At 43.7% G+C, this 27,677-nt stretch overlaps 1 protein-coding gene across 2 annotated transcripts in view; it reads left to right on the top strand.

Annotated features, from left to right (window-relative positions):
• Tln2 (talin 2) overlaps nt 1-27,677 on the top strand; it is a 423,718-nt gene that overhangs the window by 172,311 nt on the left and 223,730 nt on the right. For both annotated transcript variants that reach the window (XM_036191895.1, XM_036191894.1), the window contains exon 3: nt 11,614-11,689. The gene's annotated coding sequence lies outside the window, so the exon portion shown is untranslated. The remainder of the gene's footprint in view (nt 1-11,613; nt 11,690-27,677) is intronic.

Below are 27,677 nucleotides of genomic sequence, written 5' to 3'. Positions count from 1 at the left end.
ATAATCTCCACCGAGGGCACGGAGGAAGTAAAGGTGGGCTGGATGAAAATGGTTGGCTGGCAGCTGTTGGGGATGAGGGGAAAGGCTGGCTGCTCTTACATGCATGATGGAGTCAGTATAGACTGGAGCTGTCCAAAGTCAAAAGGCTTGCTGCCTCCCACCCACCCACCCTATAGCAGGTGCAGGCTCCCTGCCTTGTACGTGCTGGGAGCTGGACACTCTTAGGAGTGCTATGGATTGCTAGCCCGCCAAAATGTAAAGCATAGAGTGGTTTCTATTGAATGTGTGTAGTTTTTATAGCATCTTAAATTAAAAAAAAAAAAAAAAACTTAGTTAAATCATTCTAAGTTGGAGACCATCTGAATATAGGTTATTACAATTGTTTCTTTGTATTTTCTATTTTTAGTTTGGTTTCTTGTAGCCCAGGCTGCCCTCAATTCTATATGTAGCCACAGATGACCTTGAAATTCTGATCCTCCTGCCTAGAATTAGCTATGTAGACCAGGCTGGCCTTGAACTCACAGAGATCTGGCTGTCTTTGCCTTTTTTTTTTTTGTTTTTTTGAGACAGGGTTTCCCTGTGTAGCTTTGTGTCTTTCCTGGAACTCACTTGGTAGCCCAGGCTGGCCTCAAACTCACAGAGATCCGCCTGCCTCTGCCTCCTGAGTGCTGGGATTAAAGGCCTGCGCCACTATACCCAGCTATATAATTACAGTTATAGTTATAATTATTATTACTATTGTTGTTGTAGATAAGGTCTCATTGTAGCCCAGGCTGGAACTTGTCTGCAGCCTCCTTATTGCTATGTCTAAAAGCATATGTCATCAGGTCCAGCTAGTATATTTAGCTTAAATTTTTGACATTTTTTTCTGTTGATTAACTGACCTATTGATTGTATTTGTGTATATGTATATGCACGCTAGGACATATAGAGAGAGGTCAGATGGTCATGTGTAGTATTAGGCTCTTTCTTTTCACCTTGTGGATCCTGGAGATCAAGCACGGGTCATTGGGCTTGGTGGCAGGCACCCTTACCCACAGAGCCACCTTGCTGGCCTGATATTGGGCTTTTTAAACAAAATTTTAATTGTGTATAAGGTGTATGAAGTGGTAATTTTGGCACCTAAGAAAACTACTGTAACTTTAGAAACATTTTCAAGTCCTTTAGCAGATAGTCCACTCTTGTAAGATGAGTTGAAGAGACACAGAAAGGGGCCTCATCCTTATCCTGTGCTCACAGAGATTGTTTTCTAGTTAGCACATGCCCACAGGGAGGAGAGGGTCTGTGGGTCCACATGTGTTGACTCGGTCATGAAGAGAAAGCCTGGATAGCTGTGGGTGATCGGAGGGAGGGAAACAGAGACCCACACCACCATGTGCACACAGCTTAGTGTAAGGGTACAAAGCAAGTTGACACTGGGCTCTGGGCAAGTATTTGAATATACCTGCTTTGCCATAGTCTTACTATTCTGCATTTGGAATGACATAGAAAACATGTCACACTGGATTGATAATGATGCAGGAAACATCTTAGTCTCATGAAAATTCCAAGAGAGGGGATACTGTGGAGGGCAGAGAAGAGGTTTCTAGGATGAAAAATAGGGACAGGCAAGGGGATACATAGGGTAGCGATTTCATTTTTATGGTTTATTGAGAAGAAAAGGAAATTTCAGTGGTAGAAGGCCGTCTGTCAGGAGGTGTTGGTGTTTGGATGCTTCGAATCACAGTGAATATTTGGAGAATCACTGGCCCTGTAAACAGAGAAGAGGCTAGCACTTTTTGGAAAACAAATTAGTTGTGAACTCATCAAGACCCAATTTTTCACTTTTGAAGATGAATTTTGAGGGTTTCAATAGCTGCTAATCAAGGCCACATGGAGAGAGGTTCTTATTTATCAAAAACAAGTGGTCTTGATTTTCACTTTGCTATTTACTTGGGTGTCTCATTTGACCTGATTGACCAAATCATCTTCCTCAATGATCCCATGTTCTTTTTTGTGCTACCTGTGTTGGGTTGCCATGGGCTTGACTAAATTCCATGATACCCCTTGATTTTTCACTCCTTTTGGGGTAGTATATATTGGTTCACAGAGCCCAGGTGTTAGGCAATACTATTCTTGCTGAGACATAAACAAATATCTGCTCACCCCAGATAGGAAATTGATGGTATACCAGAGTCCAACTTGGTGAGCCAATGAGTTCTTATTGGGGTTACTAACAGGAGTCTAGGTAAGGGGTTACATACAAACCAGGGATGACTCAAACAGAGCTACGGCACCAAAAGCCTACCCCAGCATTGCTTACAAAAGCTGAAAACCTGAGACCTACTGTACAACTTGCAGGTAGCTTGGCATTACTGGAGTGTCTCTTCCCAGGCACCTGGCTGACTTTTGCCTTATCTGCAGTACTTACTATTTATATCACCTTGCAGAGGAAGAGGCCTAGTGCATCTGGTCAGTTTCTGGCACTTCCTGAATTTTCTGAATTGTTTACTTCCTGAGTCTTAAGGAGCCTCCCTTCAGAGTCTTTATCGATTCAGAGGAAAGTGCCACATAGCACCAGTCAAACAGCTTACAGGGCTGGAAAACTCAGATATTGTGAGTGTTCTTGGGTATCTGTCCTTTAAATAGACTGTTCCTGCTCCTTGCAGGCCAGGAGTGTTCCCTTAGAGACTGCAGCCTTTCTATTTCAAAGCAGAACAGATGGTTTTCCCACTTGTGGGAGCCAGATTCTGTCTTCATGTCCTTGAGTTAGATCTAGCACAATCAAAGTACCACTGGATGTGCTGGTGTGGAGGAGCCGGTGAGTTAAAGATCATGGAGCCCATGAACTAAAGATTAAGGTGGCCATGAGAATGAATGTTGAGTAGGTGGTTCCTTCCCAGGGACAGTTGTGGAGTATAGAGCTCAGAGTGGGCAGTCCATCCTAGCTGGCAGCTGGGACACATTCAGGTAACCTCAGCCCCGATTGCCAACTGCTCAAGACCCTCTTGGATCACTTTGCATTCTCTGCAGGCTCATTTCCACAGGAGCCTCCCTGCCTGGGTGATATTTGTGAGATCACATCCCAGTGCCGTGTACTTCCTCCAAGTGATTAAACCCATACTGGCATGTCATTATCACAGAAAGTCCCATTCCGTGTCAGCTCACTCCTGCTAGTTTACATCCTATGGATTTTGACAGATGTGTCATGGTGTGTGTCCCCCAGCCACAAGGAAGCTTTCATCACCCTTCAAGTCATCCATCTCCGCAAATTCCCACATTGCCTTCCCCCTGACCCTCCAACCCATGACCCTTTCATAGTCTTCCTACTTCAGCCTCTGCCAGAATGTTAGGTTGTTGGGGTCACAGGGTGCATAGTCTTCTCAGCAGAGGTTCTTTGCTGTTGTTTTCGTATGGCTCAGTGGTCCGTTTCTTAGGAATGCTGACTGGTATTGCCTCTCACTCTGTCTTCCCAAGAGAAGGGCTCATGTGGATGGTGACCACTACCCCACTGTGTATTCTGCTGCAAAGTTGAGGCTTGGCTTAGTGAATGGCTGAGAGTAAAGGCGGATGCCCTATAGGGTTCAGAGGTAAAGTAGCTTATTTAGTAGGTCGTCTTCTTCCATGCTGTAGTTGTTACATCTCAGAAAGCCTTTTGGAGATGGAAGAGAAGACATAAATATGAAATAGCGTGTTTCCCTAATTGAGACTTTGAAGTACAAGTGAGGATAATCAACAAGGAATCTGGTACTCCGATTTTGATGTATATAAATAAGCATGTCTGTACATGACTCCATCCTGACCCTGTTTTTTTTAACCCCATGAGGCCCCATTTTGGGGAGTCATTACCCATATAAAATGTGCATGTAAATTTCTCAAACACGTATTGCCCATTTAGTATGTTTTAGGAACTGTGCTCTGAGCTGAGTCTAGAAAAACAGGGTAGGTCTCAGTTCCTGTCCTGACTCCTTACAGTTTAGACACTTAGGAAAATTCAACACAGTACTGTAAATGTAGAAATTAAGATATAGTCAGTAAAGATTCCTTTTAAGCAGGTGAACTGTGAAGTAGAAGCTGATCAATAGAAGTGTGAGGACGCTGACAGGGGCACAGAGAAGTGGCTGTCAGAGATCCCTTGGGGGAAACAGCCGAGAGAGTGCTGGGACTCTGGTGTAAGGAACACTGTGACTGTGCACAGACGTCCATGGCAGACTGTGTAGGAGGTGGCAAAGTGGGTACTGGTGATCCTTGTGGTCTGGACATTGATCATGATTTTGTAGGGTCTGAGGATTTAAATGGAATAATTGTCCACCCTAGCTGGTTTACTGAAGGGATAGAGGAAAGCCGGACTATGATAAAGTCCAACCAAAAGTTGTGGGTTGGTAAATCGTATTCTGTAGCCATTAACATCTTCCTTGAGGAATTGGGGACTCCTCAATTACTATTACTATTTATTACTAATTACTTTTTTGAACAACAAAGCAGGAATTGGGCACTATTTCCCTGCTCTTCCATCCTTGGCTGTCTAGAAAAAGAATAAAAACATCATTTCAGAGTTTTCTACGTGTACTGTCAATCAGACTTTCTGCTGGTTAGTTTTTGGTTTTTGTTTTGTTGTTATTTGTTTGTTTGTTTGACATGACATGATATTATCTAGAATCACTTAGGAAAAAGGAACCTCAAGCGAGAAAATGCCTCCATCAGATTAGTCATGGGGGCATTTTAAAACTTCATCAGTGTGTGAGGGCCTAGGATACTATGTGTGGGCGAATTTAGCAAAAAAACTATTTATTTGCATTTGTTCATTTGAAGGTGTTATATCACCTTAGGGTTATGTGACTATTGTATTCAGAAATTACATGTAAATTAACAATACATCAGATCCTGCCTAATACCTGTATGCCATGTTTAGTTATTTGCCTCCCCAGAAAATCAACCATAAAAACTTATTTGTATAGAGTTTCCTACTTCTAGAGAATTAACTTGCTGCTTCTTCCACTAAAGGAAGCCCTGTACATAGCTCTGATTAAGTGAAATTCCTAGTTGTTCATATATGAGTTAATTAGGCTTCAGTTGGAAACAGCTGGGTGTATATTTGGGTCAGTCCATAATAGGAATTAGTGATACATGGAGGAACAGTTTGTAGAGTCACAATAGAACCTGTAAATGTAATTCTGAATGGTCTTATTAAATAAGAAACACAGAGCCAAATGCAGAGTTATAAGCTCAAGAGGTCAGAGCACTAGCAAGTAGCCTGTAGGTTACCAGCCACTGCCGTCCTTCCCCTGAGAAAAGAGACCTACTTCCTGTGTGTCTGTCTTTTTATTGACTTTCTGTTCTGTCTTCTCATTGGTTGTAAACCCAACCACATGACCTCCTTGTCACTGCCTGTCTATACAGACCTCCAGGTCTCTATGGTTGGTATTAAGATTAAAGGTATGTGTCTCCATGCTGGCTGTGTCCTTGAACACACAGAGATCTGCCTGTCATGTGATCGGGATTAAGGGCTTGTGCTACCACTGCCAGACTTCTGCTAAATGGCCTGCTATTAGCTCTGACCCCCCAGGCAACTTTATTAACATACAAATAAAATCACATTTCAGCACAAATAAAATATCACCATAAAAACCAACTTTTAGCTTTTGTGTGCACATATGTGAAAGGGGTGTACATGCACCTGTGGGTGCCAATGTATAGAGCCAAACACCTTACTAACTGAGGCATCTCTCCAGTCCCTATGGTCAATATTCATTTGTGGAACATCCCTTTAGCTGGTACTGTTCGAAAGTTGTACTCTGTAGTACTTATTCTTATAGAATTTGCATTCTCATTACACGTACTAGGAATTGGTATTTACTTTAAGTGTTCTTAAATTTTTAAAGGGGATAGTTAATTCTAGAACAATAAAGACTTCACGGCCCAGCTCAGATTATTGATGTGGAAAGTGCATAAAGAGGGAATAAAACAGAAGAGAAGGATTATAGCATCTCACGTGGCCTCTGAGTAAACATGCACTTTACCCTCCTTTACATTAACATCTTTTGCACCATTAACTGATCATTTACAGGGCTGTTTTTAGTCATTTAATTAATGCATAGTATGCCTTCAGTAATAATTTGCATAACATAACTAATTAAAGTGTTTTCCAAAGTAGTATAGAGGACATTTGTCCTAAGATGTAGACCACAGATATAAAGGAATCTGCACATGAGTAATTGTTGGACTCATTCAGTCATAATCACAGTTAGCATATTGAAGCATCCAAAATGGTTGGCATTGGAAACTCCTTTTATTTTGGTTAAGTCAGTATCTCCCACATTCATATGAAGAAAATTTTTTAATGTGATACTTTTTATTTTTCAGATTTTACTTTTATTTTATGCGATAGGTTTTTATCTACGTGTCTGTATGTGTACTGTGTGTATGCAGTTCCCCACAGGAGCCAGAAGAGGGAAGACTCTTGGGAACTGGAGTTATGAGTGTTTGTGAGGCACCATGTGGGTGCTGGGAACTGAACTCAGGTCCTCTGCAAGAGTGGCAAGGCTCTTTATCAAGAAACCATCTCTCCAGCCCCAAATGGTTTTTGTTCTGTTTTATTTGGAATACTGTCTATAGTACAGAAGATTTTCTGGAGCCTTACTTCTGGGTCTTGCTTTCCCCTTCGTCTTGGAGAGGACAAAGTGGTCTTAGTTCTGGTCTCCTTGGAATGCTGTGAGTGCCATTACCTGCCAGCTCTTCCCTGAGATCCTTTTTTTTTTTTTTAAATCTTTATTTATGTATGCTTAGATACTTGAAGAGGGCACCAGATCTCATTATAAATGGTTCTGAGATCTATGGAATTGAACTCAGGACCTCTAGGAGGAGCAGCCAGTGCTCTAACCACTGAGCCATCTCTCCAGCCCCATCACTGCGATTCTCTTGGTTCAGGCCAGCACCCAGTCTTTAGCAGGAAGATAGTGAGGGGAAGCCTGGAGTAGAGAAATGGCCACTCCCTGGGTGGTCAGGTCTCTTCCAACCTAGCATATCTGGGTTGTGCTCATTGAGCTGCCAGCCCTTTGAATGAAAATATTTCTAGATTTCAAGAAAAGAACAGGCATGGCAAAGGATGGAAGTTGGGGAAAGTTGGAAGAGTTTTATTCTCAAAACGTTTCTTCTTTTCTCGCTTTGATTCTGCTGTGTAGGGCTGTCAAAGAACTCTTTGTCTTATTTCTTCTTGAATTTTGTGATTTTTTTTTTTTTTGAATGACAGTCAAGAATGCACTTTGCTCTTTTTGAGCTACTTATAATGGATTTTCTCCTCTGCATAGTCTTCATGTCTTAAAACTGGTTAATTTTGGGCTGCAAAATACTTGGGTTACTAATGCCCCAGACAGGCAGGCACACGACAGGGTGGTGGAGTCTCTGAGGACGGTCCAGGCCCATGTGGCAGAATGGATGGAGGTCCCTTTTCTAGGCTTAGAGGGAGGGGGAGGTTCTGTGCTGCACAGTGTATGAGTCGTTCATCTTCTGTATCTACAGCAGGGCTGTCTCTGAATGAGCTGTAAGGATGTAGGAGAGTATCTAGAAAAATCAAGTCATGATAGTCTTCCAGTAGTTACGGGAATTGTCAAATCCAGCCCCAAATGGGGGAGCGTTATAAAACACAGCCCTAGCTGACAATGCCCTTGCTTGTGGGAAGTGGGAAGATCTTGGTAGTAGCTTTTGTTGCCTTCTGTTCATATCAACCAGTGCTTCATGATATCTTCTACACAACAGACCACAAGGAGCTGCCAAGAGACTCGTGATAACACAGAGTGCTTCTGTGAAGCAAGTGTTTGTTCTTCAAAGAACTTGAGTCTTATTCGGTTTTAACCAGAAGTATTTAGGGCTAGGCATGTAGCTTGGTGATAGAAAGGGCTTGTCTGGTGTGAGAGGGCCCTGGGTCCCATCTCTAGCACCACAGAAATCAAACTGAAGCGTTTTAAACAGATTGCTGTGCCCACAGAAGGCCTGTTCTGTGTCAGTGTTCTCTGGGGACCTGTTAAGATCAGACAGTGAACAATCTCCGCCGCAAACCGTTTCCATCTCGGTTTCAAATGCCTGCTGCTCAGATAAGCTCTGTGGTGGCTGCTGAGCTTTGCTGACTGTATTAATTGTATGTTCACCTTGAGCTTTGCCCTCTCCTACCTTGGTTTTTTATTACAAACCAGGAAACTTGGGCCCAGAGAGTTTAAGGCACATCCAGAGCAAATGACTAGTAAATTGTTCCACCAAGATCAAATTTGTTCCTCTTAGCCACTACACTAATGCCTTCTCCAAATGCAATGTTGAGTCCCACAGATTTCTTGGCTTTTCTTTTTCCTGAGTGCACATGTGTGTGGTGTGGTGTGTGCTTGTGTATGAACGCGTGTTTTTACATGTGTGTGGGTGTGCATGCACATATGCACTTAGGTATGTGTAGACCTTTCCCCGGTGTTTTCCGTGGCTGTGATAAAACACCATGTTCAAAGGAGCTTGAGGGAGGATTTTATTTGGCTTACACATCATAGTCACAATCTGTCACTGAGAGAAACCAAGACAGGATCCCCACTAGGAACCTGGAGGGAGGAAGTCAAGCAAAGACCATGGAGGAATGTTGCTTATTGGCTTGTTCCTTGTGGCTCCCTTGGTTTGCTTTTTTATACACCCCTGGATCACCTGCCTGGGTGTGGTACCACTAACAGTGGGTTGATGTCAGGGATCATCTTCCATCCATCTCCATCTCTTTTCCTTGTCATTTGCTGAGGCATGGTCTCTCCATCAAATCCAGAGTGTGCTGTCCAGCTGGCTCTGTGATGGATCCCTTGTCAGCACCTCTGAGGCGGCAGTTGTGGAAAGGCCACCACACCCACCCGTCGTTCATGAGGGTTCCAGGAGTTCTGAACTCTGATCTCCACACTTTTGTGATGAGCACTTGACCCACTGAGCCCTCTCCTCAGCCCTGTCTCACAAATCTTAACACATCTCAGGCCCCTGTGTAGACTTGCTTGACTACCTGGCTTTGGTGGCCTGTGGGCTTTTCCAAACTGTGTGTTGGAGGCGTAGATATTTAGTCTAAGTGTCGTGACAGTTCAGCTCTGAAACAACATAGGGCTCTAGTCTTTTGTCTGTCCTCTTTGGGCATTTTCCAGGGATAGAGGGAACAACTAGCAGATAAAGAGGGCTAATTAGAAATATAATTTAAAGGCATCTATGCAGCTACCAGGAATTACGGCTTTCTAACCAGGTTCATAAATACGATCATATAGGAATGCTTATATGATATGTAACTTATAAACCTTTAAAAACAAAGCAAGGGAAAGCATACATTTGTTTTCCAGATGTAAAGTGAACATAATGGGCCCGTTGTGGGAATAAATTCCTGTGTTTTATAATCTCAGTGAGGGAAAAAAAGGTCTTTTAATGTGTAAATACAATCTAATAAAGATAAACCTGTGCAGTGGCTAAGCATATTATGACAGATAATGTTTTAGCACTAGTTCAGCTCACCTGAATGCTTAGGGCTCCTTTGTTCCTATTCTCATGCATCCTTCTCTTCACAAATTTCATTGTTAATTAGAAATTAGGTGTGGCTGGAGAGGTGGCTCAGCAGTTGAGAGCAGTTATGGCTCGTGCAGAGGCCCTGGGTTGGGTGCCCAGCACCCGCAGGATGATTTACAACACTCTTCTCGACTCCAGTTCAGGGGATTTGATGCCCCCTTCTGACCTCAGGAGGTGCCAGGCACACACATGTTGGTACACATACACGTACATGCAGGTAAAGCACTCAAGCACATAAGAAGTAAATACGTCTAAAAAATTTTTTTTAAGGATTTACCTATTTCATGAAATCACTCTTTGCTTGTGGGATGCTAGATTGGAGCTGGCCAGTTAACTTTAGCTGGAGATCACAGACATTAGATGAATTATAGGTGAGTAATCTTCACTTACAGGGTCACAGAACTTAGTTTATTCCCTTTCCAATGAACTGCTATTATATTTCTTTATCTTAAGGGAAATTTATTATTTGCCTTGTCTATCTTAAGGGGAATATTACTTTCCTGAAATTGGTTTATAAATTATGAACAGCAATGTTTTTGTCTTGTGTGTAAATAGATTTTATTTTTTGACAAAAGTATCAGTGGAATGCTTTTGTCTTATTTTTTAATTTATATATTAATTTTTCTGTGTGTGTGTGTGTGTGTGTGTGTGTGTGTGTGTGTGTGTGTGCCTGCGCGCGCATGCAGGTCCCACTAGAAGAGGGTGTTAGATCCCCCTGAAGCTGGAGTTACAGGTGGTTGTAGCTGCCCCATGTAAGTGCTGGGAACCTAACTCTGATCTTCTGCAAGAGCAGCAAGCATTCCTAACTTCTGAGACCCTACTTTAGTCTCTTCTTGTTGATGTAGCAAGCAAAATTTGGTGGTTTGAAAGAAAATGGCTCCCAAGGGGAGTGACACTAACTAATGGGAGGTGTGACCTTGTTGGAGTAGGTGTGGCTTTGTTGGAGGAAGTGTGTCACCATGGAGGTAGGCTTTGAGGTCTCATTATGTACAAGATACCACCCCATGTTTCAGACCATTTCCTGTTGCCTGTGAGTCAAGATGTATGAGCTCTCAGCTCCTTCTCTAGCACCATGTTGCCTGCATGCTGCCATGCTTCCTGCCATGACAATAATGAACTAAACTTCTGAACTGTAAGCAAGCCACCACAATAAATGTTTTCTTTTGTAAGAGTTGCTGTGGTCATGGTTTCTCTTCACAGCAATAGAAACCCTAAGAGAACAAATATCTTAGACTTTTATAATCTCAGATTTTGCTTTCATGTTTAAAAAGACCTTTTTTAATCGAAATATTATACAATATTCAGACACATACTCCTCTAGTAATCATTTGTTTCTATTTTTAGTTTGTGTTTCTATAAGTTGAAGATATGTAGAATCCCCACCCCTAGATAATAAACCCACATAATTTATTAACTCATTTTTCATTCCTACCTGGGCTTGATGACATGTACCTGTTTTATATGAACACTGCACACTCTCACCCTGCCCTGTTTATTCACTGTGACTAAGCTGTTTTGATAAATCTGTAATTGATGGTGTTCTTCTGCCTGTTGGTGGGTTTCCACTGAGTAAGGTGTCAGATGGTGAACTCTTGGGGCCTCAGAATGGTCATGACAAAAAGATGAAGCAAGAAGGAACTGCCTGATAATTGAGTCCCAGGAACTAAGTAGCACAGCTGTGAACAAGACCAGAACGATTCTGTATGCTAATGGGGAAGAGGGCACGAGGCCTGAAATTGGTTTAGACATGAGGCAGGAAGAAGGACACATATATTTGTTTTTTTTTTGTTTAAATTCAAATCCATTAAAACCTTCCTAACACAGAGAAGGGGAAAAGTGTTCTGCCTCTTTGCCAACGGTAATGTAATTTTGGTCTTTACGTAAGTGTCCTGGGACCTCAATTCCCTGTCGGCACAGCAAATTCCCAGCACATGTGGCGTGATGGAGACTCATTGCTTCCGGAGTTATTTCCTTTCATTCTTAGCATGGGGAAAATGACCTAATGTATAGACTTTTTACTCACAACCTGATGTGTATATCGGTACTTGCGTCTAATGGCTTTTCCTATTGTTCTAGGTATTGCTGCTAGAAGCTTCTCGCACCCCTCAGGATCTTTTCAGTAGGACTGATACTGCACAAACTGAGAATCTAGGTAAGTCTTTAAAAACTGAATGAAAGAAAGAATGCATAAAGGAAAACATTCTCATTAACTGAGTCCTGGGGATGGGATGTTCTCCAGAGCATTTCGGTTCTGTCTCTTGCACCTCCCTGTGGTCCTCACCAAGGTCTGTGTGCTGCAGCACATGTGCAGAATACCTGGTCCTGGTGCCTACTTTCTGTTTGACTTCCTCCCCTAAAGGTTAGGTATGTGAAAAGGGATGTGGAGCTGGGGCACTTCCCTTCCCAGGTCTTCGTAAATTTGCATCCATCCCCAGGGCTTGCTTAGTACACTTTTTGAGAGCGCAAAGATTGGAAGCTCTGGGTGAAGAACTAATCTAGAAACTCCATCGTCTTTGAAGCGAAGTGAGTGGTTCCTGGGGACTGGAGGGTTGTAAATGATGGCTGCAAAATGGGGGGAGTAAACAGGAATGACAGGTAGTGGGTTTTTCTTTGGGTCTGCATGGGACAGATCTCCAATGGTATGAATGAAAACTCTGGACTGAGATGTCGGGACACACCTGCAGATTCTGGGTTTGCTGAGGGTTAGTCTGACAAGGTGAATTTAGTCAGACAGCCCTTAAGTAGTGCCATGGGCCACCTACCTGTTTCAGATACAATCTAGCTGGTTAAATGTAGAGATTAAATGACCTGGTCATTTAATCTCCCACAGTGTCTGCCTTCATCTGTGAAGTTTATAGGATTGACTAGGATAATTGTTTATGTGCTTTAAGATTTTAGGGGATAGCAAAACCATGTTGGGACTAATTTTACTATATCTTTTCAGTGAATATGAACAAAGTTGATGATTGTTGAAGCTCATTGGATATGTGAGAATCCAATGTATATTTATATGTGGTTCTACTTTGTGTCTGGAATTTTTTGTGATAAAAGATTTTCACAGATAATACTATCCTCTGCTAATATCATCTTACAAAAGAATGAGTATTTTGATACTAAAAGAGTAGGGGCAAGGTGTGGTGGTGGTGCACACCTTTGATCACAACACTCGAGGCAAGCAGATCTCTGTGAGTTCAAGGCCAGCCTGGTTTACATAGAGAGTTGCAGGCCAGCCAGGGCTGTATAAATGAAGCCCTGCCTGTCTTTAGAGGATACATATTTAGCTTTATAAAAATGGCTGTCTTTTTCACAACCTTTCCCCCTCTCTCTCCAAACCAGTGATCAGTGGAAGACTCAGCAGCATGGTACTAAGGGCTGACATTGGCGGATCCTAGAGTATATGACCCTAGAACTGTGTCCTTTCTCCCAAACAGGAAACAAGGTGGAACCTATATTGACATTGTTTGCATGGGTGAACTAAGAGACATTAGGCATCAAGCTGAAGTGAAGGGGCTGTTCTGTTGGGAGCCGAGGTGGGAACGGCTCACTTTCATAAACATGGAATTATCTGTGGGCTGCACTGCGGTCAGTGCAGGTGGAAAGGGCAACAGTGATCCTATTAGTCTGATGAAAGGCCACAGCAGCTCCCTCCCTAGTGTGGTGGGGCAGCTCTGCCCAGCTGTTTGAATACTTATGACTGTCGATTTCAGAAGTGTGTGTGTGTGTGTGTGTGTGTGTGTGTGTGTGTGTGTGTGTGTCTGGGGGGTGTGGGGGGTTGTCGGTTGTCACCTCACCTTCAGGGAGGTGAGCCTGACACCTGGCCTCTAGGAAACCAGTGACCCCAAGTATGAAGAACTCAAGGCTGGGTGTAGATCAAGGCACAGTCAAGAGTTATGAGCTCTCAGCAATGTGGTCTGAGTTCCTCAGGACAGAGAGGAACTTGCTGAGACATTGGATATGAAAGAAGTATACTTGATGGCACCCTGTGCTGTGGGCTGTAGAGAACACATACTATGTTTCTGTTGACTTCTCTTTGGGCTGTGGGTGGTTGTTGTTGTTGCTGCTGCTGGGTGGTGGTGGTGGTGGTGGTGGTGGTGGTGGTGGTGGTGGTGGTGGTGGTGTGTTGGAGATGGAAAATATCATGGCTGGGATTACTACTAGGCAAGGAAGTCCCATGAGGGACAGGCAGATGCTCCCTGCTCTGGGAGGTTGACACCATTCCCTTATTTCTGAGCGTACTGGAGATGCTATGTTGTCTGTGTGGTTTAGGGCAAGATGGCTCAGTCCTTCCTTCATCCTCCTCCTGTGAGTTCCGGCTTATGTTTCTGCTACCAATCTAATTTTCAGAGAAACCCAGAATGAATTTGACAGTCTTACCTGGCTGTTTTCTTCCCTGTCACCCCAGCTCTTGGCTTAGTGCCTGTTTGCTATGCTTTAACTCTCAGGCTTTACTCCAGGAACGTTTACTTACTGCCCTTTTTAGGGGTGAAAAGGGTTACATCCAACAATAGTGGGAGCACTTGCCTTAAATGTGTAGGAATGTGAGAGATTACTAAACTTTTGACATATCTGAAAGTATATATGCTGGGTGGGGCTTTTATTTTGATATGAACCAGGGAAAGGAAAATTGCTTTAAGGGATCTCTGGACTCCAGATTGGAATAAAATTTAATGAATGAACAACAAAACCAATCAGTCATGCTCAGGAGCTTTTCAGAAAAGCAGGGCATTCTGGGTGAGTGCTTGTAGGAATGAATGGTTAAGAACTGAAGACAATCACACCACAGGAATCAGTGTGGTGTTTCAAAAGGTCCTATGTAAGCATGCAAGTGTATGTGCATGTATGTGAGGAGAGAGATGCTGATGGATGGGGTGGGGAATGATAAATGACTAGTTTAGTTCCTATTTAATGGCTCATGATGTATCCTGGATTGGAGTGTCATTGTTACTATCTCTGTTCACTATAAGCTTATAAGAAAAAGACTTTAAGAGCTATCTTAAATTCAAAAGAAACAAAAAACATTGTTTTGGGCTCTCTGGGAAATCTTTAGTTCCCATCTCTGTTTAGTGTAGGATATTCAATCTGTAAAATTCAAAGTAGGACCAATGTAGACACTTGGTGTTCTGTACCAGTCACTTAAAAGCTATGACGTCAGCAACCATAAGCTGTTCCCATGCTTCCTTTTCTTCATGAAAGATGAAATCAGTCGTGTACTTTCACCTTCCCAGCATGCTCCATCTGTTGAGTTCTTTGGATTAGTTTTCCTGGTGACTTTGGCCACCCTTCTATTGCTTGCCCACCTACCATGGGCCACCCAAGTGACTGAGGATCCTCACTAGACCAGAGTTTCTGCACTCATGCTGGGACCCTTGCCTTGCTGCTTTATTGCCTAGTACATGCTTTCAAACAAAAGGACCACAGCTTTCAGATTGATTGACATCCCACTGAGATGGCTAAATGGGAAAAGGCTCTTGCCATCAAGACTGATGATCAAAATTCAATTCCCAGGACCCACATGGGTTCTGTTGTCCTCTGACCTCAACACACACTATGGCCTGTGTGTATCCTTACAAGTACACAGACACATACACACACAATCTGAATTAATCAATATGAGATAAAGAAAGATTAATCCACAATATAACAGGATGTGCCATTTTCTTGAACCTGTGGCTATTTATGTCTACCCATGTTTTTCTTTTGAAGTTAAAACAATCCTAAGGAAGAACTCAAAATTTGAACATTTTCTAACAGTTGGTTGGATTTTATGGAACCAGTGACTTTTTTCAGTGAGTGATTTTTGCCTGCATTTGCATATTTCCCTTTGGAACATGAACCTTGAAAAAAGAATTCAGGCTTCAGAGCTGGAGAGATGGCTCATGAGGACCTGAGTTTGGATCCCAACACCCACATGAAAATCCAGGTACACAAGTAATCCAGCACTAGGGAGGCAGAGACGGATGGATCCTGGAACTCAGTAGCCTTAGCCTTCACACTCATGTGCAAACACAGAAACATGTCCATACACACATGCACAAACACAAGAGATCACTCTTCTCTTTAGCTGTAAAATTTAGAAGATTCACGCTGATCATGAGAATTAGCTTTCTAAATCTATAAAAATAACTAGTGTATTCACAGAACTGAAGAGTGACTTAATGCAATTAAAATACACACTTTACAGTCACCTCCAACAGCATCAATATCTGAATGCATTGACAAAAGCGGAGAAAAATTCCATTGCTCTGCTGTAAACAGTTCTCCCATAGGGGCCTTAACAGCAGTTAAGTCCCATTGTAACATACAAATGGCTTGAAAAACGGGGTGAAGCATTGAGCTGGAGAGGTAGCTCAGCTGTTCAGAGCACTTGCTGCTTCTCCAGAGGACCCAGCTTTGGTTCCTAGTACCCATGTCAGGTGGCTTACAACTGCAAGCGTGCACACACGCACATATTCATTAAAATTTTTAAAGGGGGCCAGGCGGCAGTCGTGCACGCCTTTAATCTTGGGAGGCAGAGGAAGGCGGAACTTTGTGAGTTCGAGGCCAGCCTGGTCTACAGAGAGAGATCCAGGAAAGGTGCAAAGCTACACAGAGAAACCCTGTCTCAAAAAACAAAACAAAACAAAACAAAACAAAAAAATTAATGGGAAACATCAAAAGACCTCATATAGCCAAAGCAATCTTGAGCTAAAAGAGTAAACTTAAAGGCACCCCACTTCCTGACTTAACTACAAACCTATATTGAACAAAGAATATGGAAATGACTTAATAGCAGCTAGAACAGTGAACAGAAGAGAAGGCCCAGAAATCTGTGCATTTGTGGTCAACTGATTTTTGACAGTTGTGTCAAGAACACATAGTAGGAAAGGGGCAGTCCCTCTAATAGTTGATTTTTTTAAAAAATATTACTTTATTTTATGTGCACTGGCACGAAGTCATCAGATTCCCTGGAACTGGAGTTACAGGCAGTTGTGAGCTGCCATGTGGGTGCTGGAATTGAACCCAGGTCCTCTGGCAGAGCAGCCAGTGCTCTTAACCGCTGAGCCATCTCTCCAGCCCCTCTAATAATTGATCTTAGGATAAGTAGATATCGATACACAATACAGAAATATGAAACCATGCCTTTACTTCTTGTCACATCAAAGGTCAATCAAAGTTGTATTGGGAATTAGGGGTATCAATTAGTGGGTAGAGTACTTGTGTTTTGAGACCCTGGATTCAAACCCCAACTTCAAAAACAGTATTAGGGGCTTAAAGCCTTGAGTATGCGAAGTTACTAGAAGAAAACAGTGAGAAGCTCTGAGCATTGTTCTGAGCAGTGGGGTTTGGGACGTGAGTTCCCAAAGCAAAGATAAAAATAGCAGTAATAGACAAAGGTTACATCGGATCACAAGACAGCAGAGGAGCAACAAAAGACTGAAGAGGGCCCCCAAGATGTCTTGGAGAGTACCAGCACTTGTCCTTGCAAACCTGTGTTCTGTCCCCAGAATCTACCCAGAAGAGCTGGGGGTAGCAGTGCACATCTGTAATCTCAGCACTCCTAAAGAGAAACAGGAGGTGGAGACAGGAGACCACCCCAGAAGCTCACGGCCTAGCTGGTCTGGAGCATGTAGGAAGGTGGGAACACACACACACACACACACACACACACACACACACACACACACACACATCTCAACAAGAGAAGGAGAGAACTGCCTTCTGCAACTTGTCATCTCCGCCTCAGATGCGGGCTGTGGCAGGCTTGCACACCTGCACTCACATACACAGGTCATACACAAACATAGACTCACAAATAATGAGTAAATAAATAAGTGGGGTAAGTATGCAAAATACATATGGACCTAGAAAACCTTATTCCAAGGAGGCAAAGGAGGCTGAACATACACTGCTCTTGCAAAAGCCCCACGGTCATTCAATTCCTAGCACCTCTATCAGGAGGCTCACAACTGACTATAATTCCAGTTCCAGGGAATCCAATTGGTGACTCTGACCCCTGCAGGTACTGTACTCATGTGTACCCTCACCCCACGTGTGTGTGTGTGTGTGTGTGTGTGTGTGTGTGTGTGTGTGTGTACATCCTTTGTATCCAAATATACAAAACGTCCATGAGAATTTGAGTAAATACTCAAAACCATTGATTTTCAGAGAAATGGGAAAAAATGACTGACAGGGGATTAGAAATGAAAACTCGGTGAGATAAAACTTGACAGCTCTGAGAGCGGCTCCCAGTAAAATGGTGAAAGATGCTGAATGTTGTCGAGACAGAGAAAGGGAACCTTGCCTATGGGATGTGTTAGCGTAGACCTTTTGGAAGGTGGTGGAAAGTTCCCTAAAAAGAGATCTGCACTCCCATGTTGGCTGCCGCATTGTTGTTTTTTAATTCTTAAGTTTTCATTTTATTTATTATTTTTTTAATGAGTGTGTACATGTATGCTGCAGTGCATGAGGCCAAGCCACTCATTAGCTTTCAGGGGTCAGTCCTCTGCCGTGGGTCCTGGGACTTGAATGCGAGTCACTAGGATTTTATGGAAAGTGCCTTTACCCACTGAGCCATCTTGCCGTCCAGGCAGCATTATTCTTAAGAGCCAGACTATGAAATTTATATGTTTATCACATAATACACGGATTAAGGAAATGATCTGCAGACACACAGTGGCATGCTTGCCCACTCTGAAGAAGGTAACCCTGTCTTTCAGCAAGTTGAGTACATCTAGAGAATGCTGCATTAAATGAAATAATCCAGGCACAGAAAGAGACGGCATGCTGTTTTGATGTGGGATCTACAAATGTTGAACTTAAAACGTGAGCGATGACTGGCAGCTGCTGGGGTCTGTAGTTAGGAGGAATGAATTCAAGAGATTTCTCAGACCACAGCATGATAGCAATGCTAACGATGTCCTCTTGAAACTGCTTCTCACCACATATAAAAGCACATAAGGGGATACGTGTTAAGTACCTCAATGTAACCATTTTATTATATATATATATATATATATATATATATATATATATATATATATATATATATATATATATATATAAAATATGTTTCATGAACTATATGCCCTTTTACTTGCTAATTAAGAAAATAAATAAAACTTTTTTTGCAAATTGTTATGTCACATTATTACATGTAAATAGCTAAAACCAGGAAGTATTTCAGAAAAGCTGATGAAAAGTTGGGATATCATAGATGGCCATGGTCACAGTGGCCTGCAATACCAGCAGTTGGGGCCTGTGTGGTCCTGCTTCTCGGAAGCAACTGCTGCTTTTTTTGTGAATATTATTCGTGTGTTTGGTGATTCTCACGTGTATATATAATATGTTGTATCTCTTTTCACATTATTAGTGTCTGTCTGATGTCTGTTTGTCTGTCTGAAGATGGCATGTGGGTGGGTGCAAGGGCATATGTGTGCACAAGAAGGCAAGAGGTCACCTTCAGGTTTTGTCCCTCAAGTGTTGCCTGCCTCACTTTGTGAGACGGGATCCCCCACTGATTGGGAGCTCAGCGATTCAGCTAGGTTGGCTGGACCCAGAGATCTGCCTATTGCCATCTCCCTAGGACTGGGGTTACAACTATGGGCTACCACGCCTGGCGTTTTCACGTGGGTTCTGGGCATGAAACTTGGGTCCTGACACTCACATAGCGAGCATCTATCTCCCCAGTCCCCACCTCATCAGTTTTAACAGCTGTAATCAATCCCTTATCAGCTCATTCTCCATCCTTCCTCTCTCGGCTGATTCATGCCTCAGGTCTTCTGATCGGCTCTGATTTTTGTCTCCTCCATGCTATTTCTTTGTCTACACCAACCCACCCCTATGAAATTTTCAATTTTAGGCAGTTATATCTTTAATTTTACATTCTTAGGATCGGTAATACATGCCTGCATTGTAGCTTGACAGTTTTGTTTGTTGGGATTTTGTTAGGGTAGTGATTGACTCTAGTGTCTTATGTTTGCGTAGCAAGCCCTCTACCACTGAGCTGTATCCCCTTCCCTTTCTGTCCTGTTCTTTAATTGCAGTTAGGCTTGTACGATTTAGTTCTTGGTTCTTAATGTTAAAAGCCAACAAGCAACACGTCACACAATTAAGTAAATACTGTCACTATCAGAGCATGCTGGGGTAGCAGCCTGGTGCCTTTGCCCTCCCGTGGAGTGTGGCTAAGTATAGCTTTTATACCACACCAGCAGTCCTGAGTGCATTCGAAAGTTTCCTAGGCTCTGTTCCCCAATCTCCTCTCCTAAAAATCCACTTGGTTTCTGAAGATCTCACTCCTCTGACTCTGGGTCTAAGAGGGTTGTCTCAGCACATCACTGAGCAGTGCTGGTATTTAGGAAAAGCTCCTTCCCACACTGGATAACAGTTCAGGGACTGTTGTGTGGAGGAAGTAAGAACCTGTACTTAAAATTCACCACAGTATACTGGGGACCTGAGGTATTAGACACAGGGTTCTGGAAGCCCAGTACAGTACCTCTTACAGTCCTCACAGCAGCCCTGCTGAACCGGTGTTGTGTGCCTTTTCACACACAGAGAGATGTGAACTCTGGGTGAGTGATGCGTGAGAACCCAGCTTCTCAGGCTTGTTCTGGAGCTCCCTTTACACAATCCTGCTCCCATCTGGACTTGGGGAGCGTCCATTTCCACTCTGTTCTGTGATGATTTGAACTGAGAGGTGGAGCAACCACCTGCCCTTCTGGTACATGGCAAAAGTGCTTTGTCAGCACTTCTTTCTGGATTGAGTCTTTCCAGCCCCCACCCACTGCTAAGCTACTTTTAACCCAGCCTCAAGCATTTCTAGGTTCCTAGTTGCCTGGGACAGATTCTAAACTTCCTTTATCAAAGGATGGAAATAGATGAAATTTAAAGTTTTTTTACTGCCTGATACAATACACCATATTTTCTTTAGTTTTATTTACCTCACAGAGATGAAGGATGAGTCAGTCTCCGTGATGAATGATGTCTGGCTCTTGGTGCTGAAGTTGTCCAGGACTCTGAGCACATCCACTATCCTATCCCTGTGGACAGCTGGCAGCAGGCTCTTGGGCTCGCCACTTAAAGCGAGAGTGAGGGCCTATTCTCCTCATGGCCTCCCTTCCCTGAAGGGCAGGTTCCCAGGAATCAAACTCATAGACAGACATAAGAAATTGGCCTCACAGGCTGGGATGGTGTGCGTGTTGTTCTCTTTTGCTTATGTTGACAAACCCACTGCAGAGCACTGGGGTCTATGAGTGACAGTGAGCAGAAAGCAAGTGGGAGCACAGTAGGTTTGCAGAAGAAAGAAGCTTTTGTGGTTTGTTGCTGCAAGTTTCTGTGTCTTCAAGAACATGGCCCTCTCCACCTGGAGTGAAGAAGTCTTGAGGTGGGCCGTTCATGCCTAGCTGGGCAAGGACATACTCCAATAGCAGCAAGAGTTCAGTGTGGTAGCTTCAGGCCTTAATTAGGGGTAAACGAAATTCAGTACACAGAGCAAATACCCCTTCTGGACAAATACCACATTTAAGAATTGCTTCGGAGGGCTGGGAAGGTGGCTCAGTAGGTAAGAGTGTTTTCTCTGCACTGAGAACTCCCAGCAGCCAGCAAAAGGCATGGCCCTGTGTGCCTGTAACCCCTATGCTGGGGTGTGGGGAGGTCATGAGACGCAGGAAGATCGCTCAGCTTACTGTCCAGCTAGACTACCTGAAAAACAGAGAAGGGACAGGATTGATGAGAACCCCTGCTTCAAGGCAGTAAGGTGGAGAGTGATAAAGTAGATCACCTGACATCCTCCCTTGACCCTCATATACACACACAGTCAACTTCACTCACACATGTGTGCACACACACACTCACACACTACATACCTGTAGGTATCACTCTCTGTGTCACACACACGTAGATGCACATAGAGTAATAACACTGAAGCTTTAGTTTAAATATAGTTCATATGTCTCAGTTTAATATTTTTGTTGATGCTCAGTTGGCCTCCTAATTTAGCCAATGGAAGCTAATTCAAGTTGACTTTCACTTTCTTTGAAGTGACTCGCACGGTTTGTATCTGTGTGCACATTCTGCTGTGACGGTGAAAGGCTTCACAGTCCCGTTTCTTGTCTAGTCCTGGATCTGCTCTTTCTCCAAGGAAGGACTCTGTTTCTTTAAGTGTTTCGAGGGCACAGGTGGAGAAACAAGGAATTGCTGTGGATCTTTTCAGGGGACAGAACTAGAGATTGTATAAACACAGAAATTCAGTTTGGAAGGCTTTACACACTGCATGAGCCCGCATTCATTCTTTAGTGCTGCACATCCCAGTTATGATGAGACCATATGTATTTTAATCTGTTCTACCTTATGTTCCACACACAATGGTCTTCATTGGAGAGATACTTGAAAAATTGGTTTGATTTTATTTTCCATTTTCAGAGATTCCTATTGTTGCTTATGACTCTTTGCAATGAACACTTGCAAGTAAAGTTATATGGAAAAAAGGGTTTTCTGAGTGACTCACTGTGTCACACTACAGCTTCCACGATGAGATTTTCTTTTCTTTTTTCTCTTAAGTTTTATTGGGTGGGGGGCGGGGGTTGCTGCAAGGGCAGAGGGCAGATACACAGGGATGGGAAATGGATGGGACCAAGATGCTTGATGTGAAAGACACAAAAACAAAATAAAAAGTAAGTTTTAAAAAAGTGCATTTTGTTTTGTTTTCTGTATATGCATCCATGTGTATGTGCGTGTTTGTGTTCATGTCTGTGGGTGCATTTGGAGGCCAGAGGACAACTTCAAGTGTTGTTTCTCAGATGCCATTCGCTTTGTTTTTTGGAAACTGAGCTAATCACTAGCCTGGAGCTTGCCCCGTAGGCTGAGATGGCTGACCAGTAAATTCGTAGCAGAAGAGGTAGAGGAAGCAGTTCCTTGAGACCTCTTCTGTAAGGGCACTAGTCCCACTGGCCTGTCACAGAACTCCTTCCCCAACTCCCCACCTTCAATACCAGTGCCTTGGGGGTTAGGTTCTATCATGTGAATTTGGAGGTCACAAGCAGTAGGAGGAGGTATTACTTTTATCCCACCCACCTCCTCCTGTTTCCCCTTATCCCATAGGATCCCATGGGTAGCAATCGAAAACATTACTGGTTTTTGGACCATTCATACATATGCAAATGTACGTATGCTCTCCTATCCATAGTTCCTTTCCTAGATGGACACAGCCATGTAGCATACACATTTCCACCCTTTGATTTGTCTTTCCATCCGTCCTGGTTCTTATTCCACAGCTCCATATGGAGCTCATCCCCTACTCCCTGCAGCTCCCCTGTCCTCCATCCTGTAGATTCGTTCTGGGTTGTCTGGCTTGTGTCCTGTGGGTGGACATCTGGGTTGCTTCTACCGTGTGCTGTTCCAAATAGTCTGTGGCAAGAGCCTTGGGCATTCTGGAGCTCTTCTTCTTCTTCCTTTTGTGACTTCCTGGTAGTTAGCTGTGTGTGTTCCTTTGAGGCTGTCAGCAGAGTGCAACACTGCACAGTTGTGCAGCCAGAGGAGTACTGGGAGGGGAGGGGAGGGAAGAGCGGTTAACAGTACTGATGTGTGTCCTTTTTGAGGAGTAAGTCAGGCCTTTAGAACGTTGGCTAGATCAATGTCCTGTGTTGATAGGATTCTATGCTGCAGGCCGGGAGTTAGTGACCTGTTTCCAGAAAGGACTAGACTGTAAATATTTTAGGTTACTGTCTGGGTTGCAATCTGCTTTTGGAAAGCAACTGCAGACAGCTTCTAAATGGGTGTGGCCGTATTCCAAATAAACTTGATTTGTGGTCCTTGAAATTTGAATTTGCTATAATTTGTACGCCTTGTGAAGTATTCTTGAGGGTATTCCATTTTTCCCATCACTGTTAGAAAAGGAAACAACTAGAGACTGGAGGTATGTCCCTGGTAGAGTGCTTGCCTAGTTAGTATGCTGAAGCCCTCAGGGTTTGATCTCCAGCATCACAGGGAAGGAAGAGAGTGTGTGGTGGGGAGGGTGGTGGGAGTGAAGACAGTTCTTAGTGTAGATGCCGTACTTTGCCAACCTCTGCTCTAGGCCTTTGGGAGCCTAGAAAATTCTTAAACGTAAGAGGTGCCTGCTGAAAAGGTTGTAGGTGGCATTTCAAAGAGGTCTTCATTTGGGGCCTGGAGCCCAGGCTTAGGAGGCTGCCAATGGCTTGGAGGCTGTCTCTGGAAGCATCCTGTGGAAGTACAAATGAGATTTCCTTTCTGCTTTTATTATCTGAGGCTGAGAACTATTAGGAAACATGTAGCTCATTATATTATGGGGTATGAAATGTATTTCTCAAAGCTTTGTTGTGTAACTTTGTGCAGATGGTATGCAGAGACCATTTAAACCCACTCTTCCCACACACCATGTTGTGTGTGGACTTGGGATGATAGTCCGTTACGCTTCTCATCATTCCTCTACCTTCTCCTGTCTAGAAATGGAGCTTTCTGAGAACCACTCCGAGGCTAGTGCTCTGGAGCAGCTGCCTTGTATGTCTTGATCCTTACTGTATTTGAGTCTTTTCTCTTTTGTTTGTGGGAGGAGGCTCCAAAGTCGATGTAAATGAAAAGTGCATCTTCGTATAATGGAAATTATTAGAGCGCCTTTTAAAATGTCACCACAGATGAATGCAGACAAGAAGGAGTGGAATGTATTAGAAAGTAGGTCAAGTTATCTCATGTTTATGAATGAGACAAATTACACTGTAGATTTAGGTTTATAAAACTTGAGTGATAGTATAGTTTATATGAATTATCCTAGCCTAAATGGTATTACCCAAAAATGTAATTAAATAAATTGAGTTTGTTTCTTTATCCTTTGTGGCTAAGTATTTTATACCTAATGTTTTACAAATTTAATAATCTAGTAGAAGCCACAGGCTTCTAGTTTCTGTTAATATTTCCTGTATTGGATGCAGAATTGGCTCTCGGGAGTTAGAGCCGGAGGTAGGCGTTCCCAGAATCCATCCAAGACTTAGACGAATTATTTTTCAGTGAACTTCCCATAGCCACCTCATCCTCCCAGAACCAGGCCAGTTTTTGGGCTGATCTGTGGGCTGACACCGTGGCCCTCACACAAACAGATCTTGCTTACAGTGGATGGTCATGCTTCGCCCATCTTCCCGTGGTGGGTTCCAGTTCAGATCTGCTCACCCCATTGTTGGAATCTAAGCCAAGCAACAAAGGAGGTGGATGGATACGCAGTAAATTTAGGTCTGTAGTTTCTTAGTGCACTCGTGACCCAGCCCGGTGCTGGGCCACATGTCTGGCCTTCTGAGAAGCCTCTTTAGATATAAACCTGCCACATATAGGTGCTTCAGGGACAGGGTAAGGATTTCCGTGTGCAGCGACAGAGGAATGAGACCTAAAAGACAGCATGAACTGACTGACTAGCTTTCACACAAGGCGATCAGTCAAAATACCATCCCCCAGTGTTTGTACTAACTGGGTGAAAAGTCAGTGACACCGCCTTGCTCTCCAGTCTTGCTGGCAAATGACCTCAAGACTTCCTTCCACTGTGAATGATCAGTGCACCTGATCTGCGCTCTCCCCTCTCCCACCCTCCCCCTTTCCTCTTCTTCCTCCTCTTCTTCCTCCTCTTCTTCCTCTGCCTCAGGGGCTGTTGCCACCACCTTCTTCTTGGAGGAGGGTAGAAACACTCAGAAATAAGTTACCAGAAATGGAACGTAAATAGAAGATCATGGATCTTGCAGTTAGGCAGACTTGGGTTCGGATCCCAACCACGGCAGTTAGCATGGCTTGGGTTTCTTGTTCCTTGGTTATGAAGAAGAGAGCTAATGCTACTCTTCCTGTTGTAGTTCGTTACCTGTCTCCTTGTTGCCACAAAGTGCGGGACAAAAGCAGCCAAGGATCCGATTGAAAACAGCTTGAAAAGGGAAGGTTTGCCGTGGCTCATCTCTCATGGGCTCAGCCTCCTGTGTTGGGAAGGCATGGGTGCAGGAATCTAAGGACAGCTGGGCTCGTTGCTCACACAGTCAGAGCTAAGAGAGGCTGCTGCTCAGACCATCTCCCTCCCCGCTTTCAGTTTAAAGTCCTAGTCCATGCAGTGATGGTCTTGCCTAAATTTTGGAGGGTTTTCCCATCCTAATCAACACAGTCTAGAAACTCCATCACAAATAGCCCAAGGTTTGTCTCCTGGGTGATTCTGGATCCTGTCATGCTGACAGTATTAACAATCAGACTCCCCACTGTAAGGTAGTGTTCTTCATCTGTGGTGTGATGACATTGTCCCCAGGACCCCACCTCCATTACACTTTCATCTTTTTTTGGTGCTCTAAGATCCTGTTCCCATCTTTTGCTGGATAGTATTATGTCAGCTGGACACAAGCTAAAGTCTTTTGAGAGGAGGGGGCCTCAACTGAGAAAATGTCTCCATAGATCAGGCTGTAGGCAAGCCTATAGGGCATTTTGTTAATTAGTGATTGATGGGAGAGGGCCCATCCCATTGTGGGTGGTGCTATCCCTGGGCTGGTAGTCTTGGGTTCTATAAGAAAGCAGACTGGACAAAGCCAATAAGAAGCACCCTCCATGGCCCCTGCATCAACTCCTGTCTCCAGATTCCTGCTCTATTTGAGTTCTTGTCCTGACTTCCTTTGATGATGCTCAGTGATGTGGAAGTGTAAGTCAAATAAACCCTTTCTTCCTCAACTTGCTTTTGGTCATGATGTTTCATTGCAGCAATAGTAATTCTAACTAAGATATTGTGGAATATTTGTTTAACTAAACAAAGATGTGTTACATTTGTTTATGCTGCATTTGTGTAACTATGTAAAGATGTGTTGCATTTATGTTAATTAAATACAGTTAACCTGAGCTCAGGGAGGCAAGGTTAGCTACTAGTTGACAGGGTAGCAGGGAGGGAGGAGTGTAGCATGGGTTTTTTTTTGGGGGGGGGGCAGTGTGGAAGGAGAGAGGCTTCTGGGGGTGCCAGTAAAGAGAGAAAGTTAGCCAGTTGCTATACTAGCTCTCTGAGCTCACAGGTTTTCACCCTAGCCTTTGAATGTCGTTGAGTTAGAGAGATTTAATTAAAGCTACCTTTAGCAGCTGCAGCAGAATTCCCTCCAGGCTACGGCCTGAGCACCTGGCCACCAGTAGTCCAAGGTGCAGCCACCGTGGCGAAGGTGAAGCAGTACTCCAACAAAGTTGGAACCAAGAGCGGGATGTTGCTGTGACCGACCTGACCGTGTTTTAGGGAGAATTATGGAAGGTCTTTCGAATTTTGGTTTAGGAGAGCCATTGAGTACGGAGAGTTCAGTGGGCTGTTCTATCTGAGCTTTGAAGATAAGAATGTTGAGAGAAGGCTGATAAGGACAGAGGGATGGCTGAGTGGTTAAGAGCACTTGGCTGCTCTCCTGAGGTCCCCGAGTTGAAACTCCAGCAGCCACATGGCAGCTCACACTCTGCTGCGCTTTTCTCTTCTGCAGCCATACACGCTGACAAAGCACTCATACATAAAATACAGAAATAAATCTCTCTCTCTTTTTTAATTAATGTCGAGAGCAGTGTAGATGATAGGGGCCTTCTTGTGAAGTTCCAGAGGGAAGCAAAGGCTCCACCAGGCCTTTTGTGTGATGAATCTGTGTTGTCTGGTCAGCTGGAGCTGAAGAATCTGCTGTGATGAACAAGAGACCAGAACCACTAAAGTGAAACCCTTGTTTTACCGGTATAATTAATTGATGCTGTGAGCTAGAGCTGAGAAATTAGCGGTGATTAAGGCGAGACCAGCATCACTTCCGCTAAGTTGTTTCCTGAGCCTCGGCACACAGAAATTGTGTTCCAGAGGTAGCCAAGGTTGGACCTTGCACTGGCATCTGAATTTGTTCAGTTACCCAGGGTGGTACTGGTTTGAAGGCATGACAGGGTTATGTACAGACGCTGAGGTTTAGCACTCTGAGAGGCCATTAGTAGAGGTGTAGCCGAGTTGGAGCAGAAGACCCCAGCATTTTGTTTTTTTGTTTTTGTTTTTGTTTGTTTGTTTGTTTTTGTATGTGGAGCTGAGGATCGAACCCAGGGCCTTGCGCTTGCTAGGCAAGCGCTCTACCACTGACCTAAATCCCCAGCCCAACCCCAGCATTTTGGAGATGCCAGTATTATGGGATGGCTACCAAGAACAGCTGCAG

Source organism: Onychomys torridus, chromosome 7, assembly GCF_903995425.1.
Source record: "Onychomys torridus chromosome 7, mOncTor1.1, whole genome shotgun sequence".
NCBI classification, from domain to species: domain Eukaryota; kingdom Metazoa; phylum Chordata; class Mammalia; order Rodentia; family Cricetidae; genus Onychomys; species Onychomys torridus.
The sequence above is the reverse complement of the archived record's forward strand: the minus strand, read 5'-3'. Positions and strand labels throughout refer to the sequence as shown.